Raw genomic sequence first — 13,884 nt, 5'->3', positions numbered from 1 at the left:
CATCGAACGCGGCCTCTACCACTGGTAGTTGCTCTACAGAAGGCCACTTCACATAGTCAAGCACCACCTGTGTGAGGCCTGTGGCCACTTGAATGAGGTAGTGATGCAATGTTCCTTTGTTGAGGTTGAACCAGTCTGCCACTCCCCTGAAAGTTCCTCGTTGGCCATCAGCCACAGGGAGGCCAACACCCTATTTTTAATGGGTCCACCTCTGTGAGGCACTAGAGGAGCCAGGTCCTCACACAATATCTAGAACAAAACAAAATAATAATATGTTAGCTCTGTCTTTTAGCTAAAAACACTCAACAATCTTGAGTAATCTGTTACTCATTGGTGTTGTTGCATTACTGCACAATTGCAATGCAAAATCTGCCAGTAGCCTATTGATAGGCAGCTTACATAGGTTTACAGTGCAGTGTATCTTTAATAGTATAACTTATGAGGATGTTGTTACTAAATTAATTAATTAGGCCTATTGTTAAATTATTGGTAAATCATTAGCCTACTTTTTACATATGGACAGTGGTGTGTGACGCACTGATGAAGCCTGCCTTCCGTTGCCTCTGCATTTGAATGGCGAATGAGAAGCGCGCTTCAATTACCAGTTGAGAAATACAAATATTAGCTCTTTTTAAACATGGCCCAAAAACGATTTTTAACACACGATTGCGTTTATAATTGTTGCACAATGATTGGGCTTATAAAAGCGCTGTCTGACAGATTTTGTGCTCAAGGGCTCTGTATCTGTATGAAATTATGCAAATTAACCCAAAGACAGATAAGCATGACTATATCACATACGTTTCTTCATTCTTTGCACGGGAAAAACACATTTCATGCAGTTCTACTAAACTTTATATGACTGGAGACATTAGCAGAATATTTTTTAATAAGACAAATTACAGGGTAGCCTACTCTGCTGACACTGACAAACAGATGAATAAAAACGATGTTGTCCATATAATAGGCCTCTGAGAAGGGGAGACACAAATAGAATATGACGTACATCAAAACTGGATTATTGTCAAAAAACTAACTTTTTTTTAAGTGGCACTGACCCAACAATGATAAAGAGTGAATATGCGCAGTGCGCACTCACTGTGGATATGGCCTATGCTCTCCACTGGTGCCAATAAGATAGGCTATATGCCTTCTGTTGTTCACTAAATTAAGTAGATCATTTTTATTGTGTTCTCTTTACAGCAATAGCCATTTGCTTTCCAAACTATGTTTTCCCGCGATGACATTTTGAAATATTGCATATTGCGATATGCCTGGCTGGGCCTCTACTTTTCACTGACAGTCACAACTCAACAATCATCTATTTAGTATTTGCAGCGCCCGCTGCCCAAATTGCGCATGCAGCCTTTCCTTCCGATTGTAGGCAATGCAATTTAAACGATCCACAACTATTAATTTTTTTAAGACTAGGGGAAGCTAATTATCCTCTGTGGTCAAATCATGCTTTAGTAGCTTATTTTTTAATTATTTTATTTATTTCTTTATAGACAGGAGTAGGCTAATTAGGCTATATAATTTTGGCAATTTAATTCAATTTACTTAGGGAAAGCATCCCCTAGCCTTATGGACATGGGACACGTCCCCTATGAGCCTATGTCAATCTACTATCCCCCATGGTAGAAAAGTTAACCAGTTATATTGGTCAGCTTGTCGAGAAAGAAATAGCCCAAACAGACTCTGGGACAGTTGTGGGACGATGGATCCCAAGTTCATACAACCAGTAGGCCTAGGCTACATAATAATTTTAAAAAAGCAATTAATCTGATGCAACAGATCAGAACGTTTAGTTTAAAATGTTGACAAACTATTATTTCTTAACATTATTAGCGCAGCAATACGCACAAGGCAGTAGGCTACGCATGAATGTCCATTTGGCTACCGGACAATGAAAGAAAGTTGAAAACCAATAAAACATGAGAGAAATAGGCTACTGGTTTCAATGACATATGGAAGTCTTTATAAAATAATTGCCTACATGGATATGGCCGGATTTTGCCAAGGCTACTTTGAAGCAATGTAAAACATGCCTCATAATATGTAGTAAAATGTTCAGGTTTCAAATAATTAAGTAGCTAAATGTTTTCAAAATGCATACTGCCTCCAGCTCATTGCAAAGTGCTGTGTGACGCACTGATGAAGCCTGCCTTCCGTTGCCTCTGCATTTGAATGGCGAATGGGAAGCGCGCTTCAATTACCAGTTGAGAAATACAAATATTAGCTCTTTTTAAACATGGCCCAAAAACGATTTTTAACACACGATTGCGTTTATAATTGTTGCGCAATGATTGGGCTTATAAAAGCGCTGTCTGACAGATTTTGTGCTCAAGGGCTCTGTATCTGTATGAAATTATGCAAATTAACCCAAAGACAGATAAGCATGACAGGTCAAATGTATTTCCATCAACTGGTATTTCCATCAATGAATAGGCAAAAAAGCATTATTTTGCAATGGGATATTTTTAGTTGGATGTGCATTGAGTTTGATGCATCAGGACAATAGTTGGATGTGCATTGAGTTTGATGCATCAGGACAATAGTTGGATGTGCATTGAGTTCGATGCATCAGGACAATACTTGGATGTGCATTGAGTTCGATGCATCAGGACAATAGTTGGATGTGCATTGAGTTCGATGCATCAGGACAATAGTTGGATGTGCATTGAGTTCGATGCATCAGGACAATAGTTGGATGTGCATTGAGTTTGATGCATCAGGACAATAGTTGGATGTGCATTGAGTTTGATACATCAGGACAATAGTTGGATGTGCATTGAGTTTGATGCATCAGGACAATAATTGGATGTGCATTGAGTTTGATGAATCAGGACAATAGTTGAATGTGCATTGAGTTCGATGCATCAGGACAATACTTGGATGTGCATTGAGTTTGATGCATCAGGACAATAGTTGGATGTGCATTGAGTTTGATACATCAGGACAATAGTTGGATGTGCATTGAGTTTGATGCATCAGGACAATAATTGGATGTGCATTGAGTTTGATGAATCAGGACAATAGTTGAATGTGCATTGAGTTCGATGCATCAGGACAATAGTTGGATGTGCATTGAGTTCGATGCATCAGGACAATAGTTGAATGTGCATTGAGCTTGATGCATCAGGACTGAAAAATAGTTGGATGTGCATTGAGTTTGATGCATCAGGACAATAGTTGGATGTGCATTGAGTTTCATGTATTATGAGGACCGTAGTCATCAGATAAATGAACACAGTCACAAAGTACAACATAATCAGGTTGCAAAACAGACCACCACAGTAGGGCTGGGAATTGCCAGGGACCTCACGATACAATATTATCACGATACTTAGGTGCAGATACGATATGTATTGCGATTCTCACTGTTCTATGTATTGCAATTTGATATTGCGATTTTATGTTCCAAACATATTGCTCACTATATGTCTTCTGCAGAGAGACAAGCGAGAGCAAGGGAGCATGATAAAATGAATTTTGATCAGACATGGAAATAAAAGTGCTGAAAACATGTTGGCTCACTATTTAAAAAGAAGATGGAGAACAAGGTATAGGATGAATAATACCTGAGTTTTGGCCCATGTACGCTGCACTAGCGCTACCTAGCATTTTTTTTTTAGAGAATAGGCTGCCATTGCTCAGTCCTCCTAGCGCATGTCAAGCATGCCAAAATAATAAAATCAATGCATCACAGCTGAATCCTAATGTTGATCTGGAAGATTCCTGAGTAAGCGATCAATCTTTTCACTACACGTCATTGACAGAGCTGACGCCTTTTGCATGCATTTCTCTTTGTATGACCTCCGTCCCTGCAACCATCCTACTTTTGTAAATTCTTTTTTATTTAACCTTTATTTGACTGAAGGACCGTTTTAGTAAATCCATATCATGTGTCTAATGAAATTACAGGCAGACCAATTCTGTTCTTTTGCCCAATTATTGGAAAAAGAGCTGATCTGATCGGACAAAATAACATTTAGTGGAAAAAGATCAGAATTGGCCTGCCTGTGTAAACGCAGCCTATCAGGATAAAGGGTGAACTTTGGCTCCCCGGCTCTGCTGGAGGCAAAACATTGCACTTGTCATCATGGCTGGATTAAATGTGTAAATGTGCACTTAGCTGTCCCCTGCCTGATTATCAGTTCCATAAAATCTCCAGCTAGCACACGGAGGAAAGGAAAGCATGTCCTGCTGCTCCTCTTGCAAATGACTGCACTCTGGTTACCACCGAGAGAGTGCATCGTATTGCATGGCATGCTATTCGACAGTCGTTGCATCCCAAATGGCACCCTATTTCCTACATAGTGCACTACTTCTGACCAGAACCCTATAGGCCCTTTTCAAAAGTAGTGCACTATATAGGGAATACGGTGCCATTTGGGACGCAGACAGTGACAGTCCGCTGGATGTGCGACAGACAAGCTGTCTGGAGGTAAATAGACTTGAATTAATTCCAGATAGACATTTTGTTCCACATTTAAAACTGATTATTAGGAAAGTTTAGCTACTCTTGCAATAATTTTCTTTCCTTGATTTGATTAAAAAGTGCTTGAATTATGTGAAACCCAGTTAAGCGGAATGGTGGCCTAAATGTTATCTTAACAAAACACCTGTTAGGGTTTTGTAAACAGATCTCTCTCCAGCCACTTGTGGTGTGTGTCTGTGTGTGTGTGTGCGTGCGTGGGTGCGTGCGTGTGGGCATGCGCACGTCACCTGGTCCCAGCAGTCAGCAATTTGTCATCTAATCTCGGGGACCAATTTTTTATTTCTTTCTGTTCTGTAACAGCCTAGTCTCTCACTGCCAGCCAAATCCCCAGGCCGAAGCCTGGCCAAATCAAACAGCCTACATCCTGTGAATATCTGCTATGAGAGAGTTAGCAGGCTGCCACGCTTGGACTCAAAATAATGCTAGCTCATGTTAGGCTGCTACCAGGCCAGCAACTGTTACGGCTGCTCAAGACAAGTGCTTCCCTTCATTTCTAAGTTATCGACTTGATCTTACTATGCTTTGGCCCATTCTTCGCACTCTTGCAGATAATGGCTAAAAACAGGTTTACTAAATGCGACCTGAAGATCACATGCATCGGTCGGCCCCCCATAGTTGAGTAGTGATCTCATGTTGTAGTCATTGTGGTAAAGTTGGCTGCCCCCTAGTTAACCACTACTTAAGCAGGACTGTGCACTGCAGTAACCTGAAGGTGATACCCTTACGCACACACAACACCGTCAAGAGTATCATTTAAGTCAACCCCAACCGTCTAAGAAGCGTATAGCCTTGTGGGTGGTGACGACATGGTTCCCAGTGGAGCTTCACAACATAACAGCTGTAACCCAAAGTATATATACTGAACAAAAATATAAACGCAACATGCAATGATTATACTGAGTTACAGTTCATATAAGGACATTTAAATAAATAAATTAGGCCCTAATCTATGGATTTCACATGACTGGGCAGGGGCGCAGCCATGGGTGGGCCTGGGAGGGCATAGGCCCACCCTCTTGGGAGCCAGGCCCACCCACCTGGGAGCCAGGCCCAGCCAATCAGAATGAGTTTTTCCCCACAAAAGGGCTTTATTACAGACAGAAATACTCCTCAGTTTCATCAGCTGTCCGGGAGGCTGGTCTCAGACGATCCCGCAGGTGACGAAGCCGGATGTGGAGGTCCTGGGCTGGTGTGGCTACATGTGGTCTACAGTTGTGAGGCCGGTTGGACATACTGCTAAATTCTATAAAATGACGGAGGCGGCTTATATGGTAGAGAAATGAACATTCAATTATCTGGCAACAGCTCTGGTGGACATTCCTGCAGTCGGCATGCCAATTGCACGCTCCCTCAAAACTTGAGACATCTGTGGCATTGTGTTGCGTGACAAAACATTTATTGTTCCCAGCACAAGGTGCACTGTGTAATGATCATGCTGTTTAATCAGCTTCTTGATATGCCACACCTCTCATATTGATTATATTGGCAAAGTAGAAATGCTCACTAACAGGGATGTAAACAAATTAGTGCCCAACATTTGAGAGAAATAAGCTTTTAGTGCATATGGAAAATTTCTGGGATCTTTTATTTTAGCTCATGAAACATGGGACCAACACTTTACTCTTTATCTGCCATCTTTGGAAGTGTAGGGTATCTCACAGATTGCCTGGGCGGTGGAAGTGTAGGGTATTTCACAGACTGCCTGGGCGGTGGAAGTGTAGGGTATGTAAGTGTAGGGTATCTCTCAGACTGCTTTGGCGGTGGAAGTGTAGGGTATCTCACAGACTGCCTGGGCGGTGGAAGTGTAGGGTATCTCACAGACTCCCATGGCAGCCATTAGGGGCATAACAGCAGCAGGCTCAAGATAAGTTATTTTCATCCCCCTCTCTGTCTCTGCCCTGGCCCGCCCCCCTCCCATTTCTATTTCCCTCCCTCTCTCCCTCCCTCCATCCCTCATCCCGATGTCTTATTCTTATATCTTCCTCTGGGTCTCTGGATTTCAATTGAGAACCTCTTGGGATTGTTGGAATTCCGGGCGGTGTGTGTGTGTGTGGGTTTGGAAGAGGGAGAATAAGCAGGCTGGTTGGTTCCGCCTGCTATGAATGCCACTCTGGGTTTATTATCAGCAGGGCTGGGCATGGCCCTGTCTGGCTGCACAAAGCTTTTGCTCTAAATTCACAGTGCTCAAAGCACTCAGTCTCAGGCAGCCTTGGTTTCAGCAAAGCTCGCTCTGTTTTCTTTGCCATTCCTTTGGCTTCAGTACTTCTCTCTGGTATTTTAGTTTTGCCATCTTCGCCTCTGAGCACAAAATCGAGAGAGAATGTGATAATTGTGAATGTTTCAGTAGTTGTCCCCAGTGGCTTCTCGCTGGCATCTCGCGACATACTTCAGCCCATGTGCTGCAAATCACTGGGAATGATATGTGCTACTGCTGTTTTTAATTACATGCTGACTACACCGGGCACGCGCGTGCGCCCGCATGTTGATTTTGTCCATCCACACCAGACGCGATCAGGACACACAGGTTGAAATATCAAAAAGAACTCTGAACCAACTATATTAATTTGGGGACAGGTCGAAACACATATTAAACATTCATGGATATTTAGCTAGCTAGCTTGCTGTTGCCAGGTAATTTGTCCTGGGATATAAACATTGGGTTGTTATTTTACCTGAAATGTACAAGGTCCTTTTTTTTGCTGGATTTTTGTGGAATATCGACCCATTTTGAGTCACACAAAATCGTTTGTTCTCTACTCTGAAAATGAATCCACAGATAAAAGGGGAAACCTAGTTAGTTTCTAGTAATCTCTCCTAGTTCAGTCTTCTTCTTCTGTGGATTTTATATGGCATTGGCAATCAACTTTAAGGTGCATTACTGCAACCAACGGGACTGGGGTGTGGACCTCGTTCAAGTGGTCTACAGTTGTGAGTCTACAGTTGTGCTCCTACAAACTCCTGAGTGGCGCAGTGGTCTAAGGCACTGCATCGCATTGCTAGCTGTGCCACTAGAGATCCTGGTTCGAATCCAGGCTCTGTCGTAGCTGGCCGCGACCGGGAGACCCATGGGGCGTCGTCCAGGGTAGGGGAGGGAATGGCCGGCAGGGATGTACAGTGGGGAGAACAAGTATTTGATACACTGCCAATTTTGCAGGTTTTGTCATTTTTATCATAGGTACACTTCAACTGTGAGAGACAGAATCTAAAACAAAAATCCAGAAAATCACATTGTATGATTTTTAAGTAATTAATTTGCATTTTATTGCATGACATAAGTATTTGATCACCTACCAACCAGTAAGAATTCCGGCTCTCACAGACCTGTTGTTTTTCTTTAAGAAGCCCTCCTGTTCTCCACTCATTACCTGTATTAACTGCGCCTGTTTGAACTCGTTACCTGTATAAAAGACACCTGTCCACACACTCAATCAAACAGACTCTGACCTCTCCACAATGGCCAAGACCAGAGAGCTGTATAAGGACATCAGGGATAAAATTGTAGACCTGCACAAGGCTGGGATGGGCTACAGGACAATAGGCAAGCAGCTTGGTGAGAAGGCAACAACTGTTGGCGCAATTATTAGAAAATGGAAGAAGTTCAAGATGACGGTCAATCACCCTCGGTCTGGGGCTCCATGCAAGATCTCACCTCGTGGGGCATCAATGATCATGAGGAAGGTGAGGGATCAGCCCAGAACTACACGGCAGGACCTGGTCAATGACCTGAAGAGAGCTGGGACCACAGTCTCAAGAAAACCATTAGTAACACACTACGCCGTCATGGATTATAATACTGCAGCACACGCAAGGTCCCCCTGCTCAAGCCAGCGCATGTCCAGGCCCGTCTGAAGTTTGCCAATGACCATCTGGATGATCCAGAGGAGGAATGGGAGAAGGTCATGTGGTCTGATGAGACAAAAATAGAGCTTTTTGGTCTAAACTCCACTCGCCGTGTTTGGAGCAAGAAGAAGGATGAGTACAACCCCAAGAACACCATCCCAACCGTGAAGCATGGAGGTGGAAACATCATTCTTTGGGGATGCTTTTCTGCAAAGGGGACAGGACAACTGCACCGTATTGATGGGAGGATGGATGGGGCCATGTATCGCGATATCTTGGCCAACAACCTCCTTCCCTCAGTAAGAGCATTGAAGATGGGTCGTGGCTGGGTCTTCCAGCATGACAACGACCCAAAACACACAGCCAGGGCAACTAAGGAGTGGCTCCGTAAGAATCATCTCAAGGTCCTGGAGTGGCCTAGCCAGTCTCCAGACCTGAACCCAATAGAAAATCTTTGGAGGGAGCTGAAAGTCCGTATTGCCCAGCGACAGCCCCGAAACCTGAAGGATCTGGAGAAGGTCTGTATGGAGGAGTGGGCCAAAATCCCTGCTGCAGTGTGTGTGCAAACCTGGTCAAGACCTACAGGAAACGTATGATCTCTGTAATTGCAAACAAAGATTTCTGTACCAAATATTAAGTTCTGCTTTTCTGATGTATCAAATACTTATGTCATGCAATAAAATGCAAATTAATTACTTAAAAATCATACAATGTGATTTTCTGGATTTTTGTTTTAGATTCCGTCTCTCACAGTTGAAGTGTACCTATGATAAAAATGACAGACCTCTACATGCTTTGTAAGTAGGAAAACCTGCAAAATTGGCAGTGTATCAAATACTTGTTCTCCCCACTGTAGCTCAGTTGGTAGAGCATGGTGTTTGCAACGCCAGGGTTGTGGGTTTGATTGCCACGGGGGGCCAGTATGAAAAATAAATAAATAATGTGTGCACTCACTTAACTGTAAGTCGCTCTGGATAAGAGTGTCTGCTAAATGACTATAATGTAAAAACCAATGAGGAGATGGGAGAGGCAGGACTTGCAGCACGTCAAGCGTCAAAAATAGAAGTCGGAAGTTTACATACACCTTAGCCAAATACATTTAAACTCAGTTCTTCACAATTCCTGACATTTAATCCTAGTAAAAATTCCTTGTTTTAGGTCACTTTATTTTAAGAATGTGAAATGTCAGAATAATAGTAGAGATAATGATTTATTTCAGCTTTTATTTCTTTCATCACATTCCCAGTGGGTCAGAAGTTTACATACACTCAATTAGTATTTGGTAGCATTGCCTTTAAATTGTTTAACTTGGGTCAAACGTTTCCTTTGTTGTCCTTAAGCCATTTTGCCACAACTTTGGAAGTATGCTTGTGGTCATTGTCCATTTGGAAGACCCATTTGCGACCAAGCTTTAACTTCCTGACTGATGTCTTGAGATGTTGCTTCAATATATCCACATAATTTTCCTTCCTCATGATGCCATCTATTTTGTGAAGTGCACTAATCCCTCCTGCAGCAAAGCACCCCCACAGCATGATGCTGCCACCCCCGTGCTTTACGGTTGGATGGTGTTGTTCGGCTTGCAAGCAACCCCATTTTCCCTCCAAACATAACGATGGTCATTATGGCCAAACAGTTCTATTTTTGTTTCTTCAGACCAGAGGACATTTCTCCAAAAAGTACGATCTTTGTCCCCATGTGCAGTTGCAAACCGTAGTCTGGCTTTTTTATGGCGGCTTTGGAGCAGTGGCTTCTTCCTTGCTGAGCGGCCTTTCAGGTTATGTCGATATAGGACTCGTTTTACTGTGGATATAGATACTTTTGTACCTGTTTCCTCCAGCATCTTCACAAGGTCCTTTGATGTTGTTCTGGGATTGATTTGCACTTTTCGCACCAAAATACGTTCATCTCTAGGAGACAGAACGTGTCTCCTTCCTGAGGGGTATGATGGCTGCGTGGTCCCATGGTGTTTATACTTGCGTACTATTGTTTGTACAGATGAACGTGGTACCTTCAGGCGTTTGGAAATTGCTCCCAAGGATGAAGCAGACTTGTGGAGGTCTACAATTTCTTTTCTGAGGTCTTGGCTGATTTCTTTTGATTTTCCCATGATGTCAAGCAAAGAGGCACTGAGTTTGAAGGTAGGCCTTGAAATACATCCACAGGTACACCTCCAATTGACTTAAATGATTTCAATTAGCCTATCAGAAGCTTCTAAAGCCATGACATCATTTTCTGGAATTTTCCAAACTGTTTAAAGGCACAGTCAACTTAGTGTATGTAAACTTCTGACCCACTGGAATTGTGATACAGTGAATTATCAGTGAAATAATCTGTCTGTAAACAATTGTTGGAAAAATTACTTGTGTCATGCACAAAGTAGATGTCCTAACCGACTTGCCAAAACTATAGTTTGTTAAAAATACATTTTTGGAGTGGTTGAAAAACGAGTTTTAATGACTCCAACCTAAGTGTATGTAAACTTCCGACTTCAGCTGTATGTGTACATTTATTTTGCAATGCTTGCGCACGCAATGCGGCTGGTGTTGTCATTATTATGTTAGGCTACAATGTAAAATAAAGCTTACATTGAATGCTGAGATCAGCGAGAAAAAGCCTAAAGGGGGATATATATATATATGATTTTAAATTGTGCAAGATAATGTGGAATAACTAAAAACAGCATCTGTATTTGCATACTGTAGCTTGCCAAAATTCCCTCTCACAGCTCTGAAAATATATGAGCAGAATTGTAATCTTAGGAACAGCTTTTTTAGAAGGCCTGTTTAGGAAACTAACCATATTCTATTGGCTAAGGACTTATTCCTGCCCTGTACACTGTAAATTATATATTCTATTGATCCAATACCTTTGTCTCTTTCGTTTTCTGAGTTACGATCACTGGACAGATTTGTTCTAGGTCAACTGCAGGTTCCATATGTTGTGATTTTCTTCTGGAGAGATCTGATCCAAATGTTTAAACAGTTTCAACAGGCCTACTATAGGAATGCGTCCCAAATGTCACCCGTAGTGCACTACTTTTGACCAGGGCCCATAGTACACTATATAGGGAATAGGGTCCCATTTTGGAAGTACACTAGGTCTGCTCCAATCACTTAGTGACATCTTGAGTTGTAGCCTATGCGTGCCTGCTTGAGCTGTATGCAAAGGTCTCTCTCTACTCTCATGTAATTCTTTGGCATGCATGTCAGTGCATGCACTGTCTCTTTGTGTGGTCATGAGTTACTTCCCTTTGCATACATGTATGTGGATCTCCTATCTCCCCTGCATGCAAATCTGTTTGAATTAATGTATAGCAAGCCTATATGCTACATATTAAGTCAGTGTGCATTCAGCAGGGAGCTGTGTCTGGCTGCGTTGTAATGATTTGCATGTTTGGCCTCTGTGGACTGGAGATGAAAGCTTTGAAAGCTGTTGTCTTCTCGATGGAGCAGATCGTGCCGCGTCTTGTCCCATCCTATCAAGCCAGAGACTGGGAGGCTGAATTCCCTGCCAGCCTAGCAGCATGGCATGCCATGCACAATCATGGAGAAAACCTGGTAAAGTTGGTGCTGGTGCTCAACCATAACCACTCACCAGATATTATTTTTGGCAACGAAATTGCAGTATTTGAGGTAGTGAGGAGGCAGAGGACCGAAGAGAGAGCTTGCCTGAAGTATACCCTGCCAGAAGTATAACTTGCCAGCCTGGCATGCATAGTCATGAAGAAAGCTTGGTGAAACTGGTGCCTGGTACTTAGCCATAATAACCACTCACCAATTCTTTGTTTTGGCAAAGCTAGCAGTGAGAGGTGCCAGGAGCTTGTCCAAGGGATGTAGCGTTGCATAACGTACTATTAGAAATGCATTGTGTAGAACAGATATGATTGTCTGTCAGATAGAAAAGGGAATTGTGTCAGCTCTATTCATTCTATTTCTATCTGCAGTGTTCAGAACATTTCAGGCTGGCAGGGTAATTAATACACAGGAAGGCTCTCTGTTCGGTCCTCAGCCTCCCAAACTTCACTGAATACACATGCCAGTTATTTGAATAGAGCAGGGACTATTTTGACAGTCTGAAACCTGCAGATAGTTTCATTTGTTCTGTGTTGGTCCAAATGTAGTCATGGACTTAATAGAAGACTAGTGTCGGTTTCCAGTTAGGCTACTATTGTTGTCTGTGTAAATGCGTGTGGGAGGGGCCCAAAGTGACATTTTGGTGCAACAAAGCTGCTTTGGAAAGTGGAAGCCATGAGGCATGCAGTGAGGCAGCACAGAGAGAGAGGTGGTGGTGGCACATCCTGGGCTGTGGTTTCAACAAACCATGACACCCTGTGCTGTGTATGTTTATTTATGTTTGAGAGGTTTCAATTAGTTTGGTTTCCAGCTGTTATGGAATGGATGGTATTGTGGATTGTTGGATCGTTTTCCGCACAATACTTTTTTCAACATTTTTTTTATTTTTTATAGTTCAGTGAGTTCATTGACTGAGTAGACATCATGGCTTACCAGATGTGCACCTGCAGTGGCACTGTTAACAGTGAGCATTAGCCTACAACGTCATAGCACAGACGTTGCATTTTCAGGTGGGTTTACCTTAAAATACTGCTGTGTGTGTGCATGGCATTCTCCCAAATACTTGTCTTCAGTTACTTTTAAATGTTCTCACGCTCCAAAACATGCCGATCAAGCCACAAACCATAAGCAATATGCCTCTTCCTGGTGCAAGTCAAATCACTCTGCTCAAAGCCAGGTGGTGGTGTCACCTACACTACCGGTCAAAAGTTTTAGAACACCTACTCATTCAAGGGTTTTTCTTTATTTTTTACGATTTTCTACATTGTAGAATAATAGTGAAGACATCAAAACTATGAAATAACACATATGGAATCGAAAAAAGTGTTAAACAAATCAAAATATATTTTATATTTGAGATTCTTCAAATAGCCACCCTTTGCCTTGATGACAGCTTTGCACACTCTTGGCATTCTCTCAACCAGCTTCACCTGGAATGCTTTTCCAACAGTCTTGAAGGAGTTCCCAAATGTGCTGAACACTTGTTGGCTGCTTTTCCTTCACTCTACAGTCCGACTCATCCCAAACCATCTCAATTTGGTTGAGGTCGGGGGATTGTGGAGGCCAGGTCATCTGATGCAGTACTCCATCACTCTCCTTCTTGGTAAAATAGCCCTTACACAGCCTGGAGGTGTGTTGGGTCATTGTCCTGTTGAAAAACAAATGATAGTCCCACTAAGCCCAAACCAGATTGGATGGCGTAATGTTGCAGAATGCTGTGGTAGCCATGCTGGTTAAGTGTGCCTTGAATTCTAAATAAATCACAGACCGTGTCACCAGCAAAGCACCCCCACACCATAACACCTCCTCCTCCGTGCTTTACGTGTAGTCACCTGTTTACAGTGTGTGACATGGATGTGTGGCCCAGCCCTGCTGTGTTAGTGAGCAGACCTGGATTTAAATAGTATTTGAAATTGTTCAAATATTTTCAGCTTTTTCTTTAGTCTGCCTGGAGTTCTAGGTGGGTAG

General features: G+C 42.6%; 1 protein-coding gene across 1 annotated transcript in view; it reads left to right on the top strand.

The window, feature by feature from the left end:
* Positions 1-13,884, top strand: part of LOC121575920 (dual specificity mitogen-activated protein kinase kinase 6) — a 55,217-nt gene that overhangs the window by 17,110 nt on the left and 24,223 nt on the right. The gene's annotated exons all lie outside the window — the stretch shown is intronic.

The sequence above is a fragment of the Coregonus clupeaformis genome, unplaced genomic scaffold (assembly GCF_020615455.1).
Source record: "Coregonus clupeaformis isolate EN_2021a unplaced genomic scaffold, ASM2061545v1 scaf0080, whole genome shotgun sequence".
Classification (NCBI taxonomy): Eukaryota; Metazoa; Chordata; class Actinopteri; order Salmoniformes; family Salmonidae; genus Coregonus; species Coregonus clupeaformis.
Note: the sequence above shows the minus strand (reverse complement) of the source record. Positions and strands in the feature narration are given on the sequence as shown.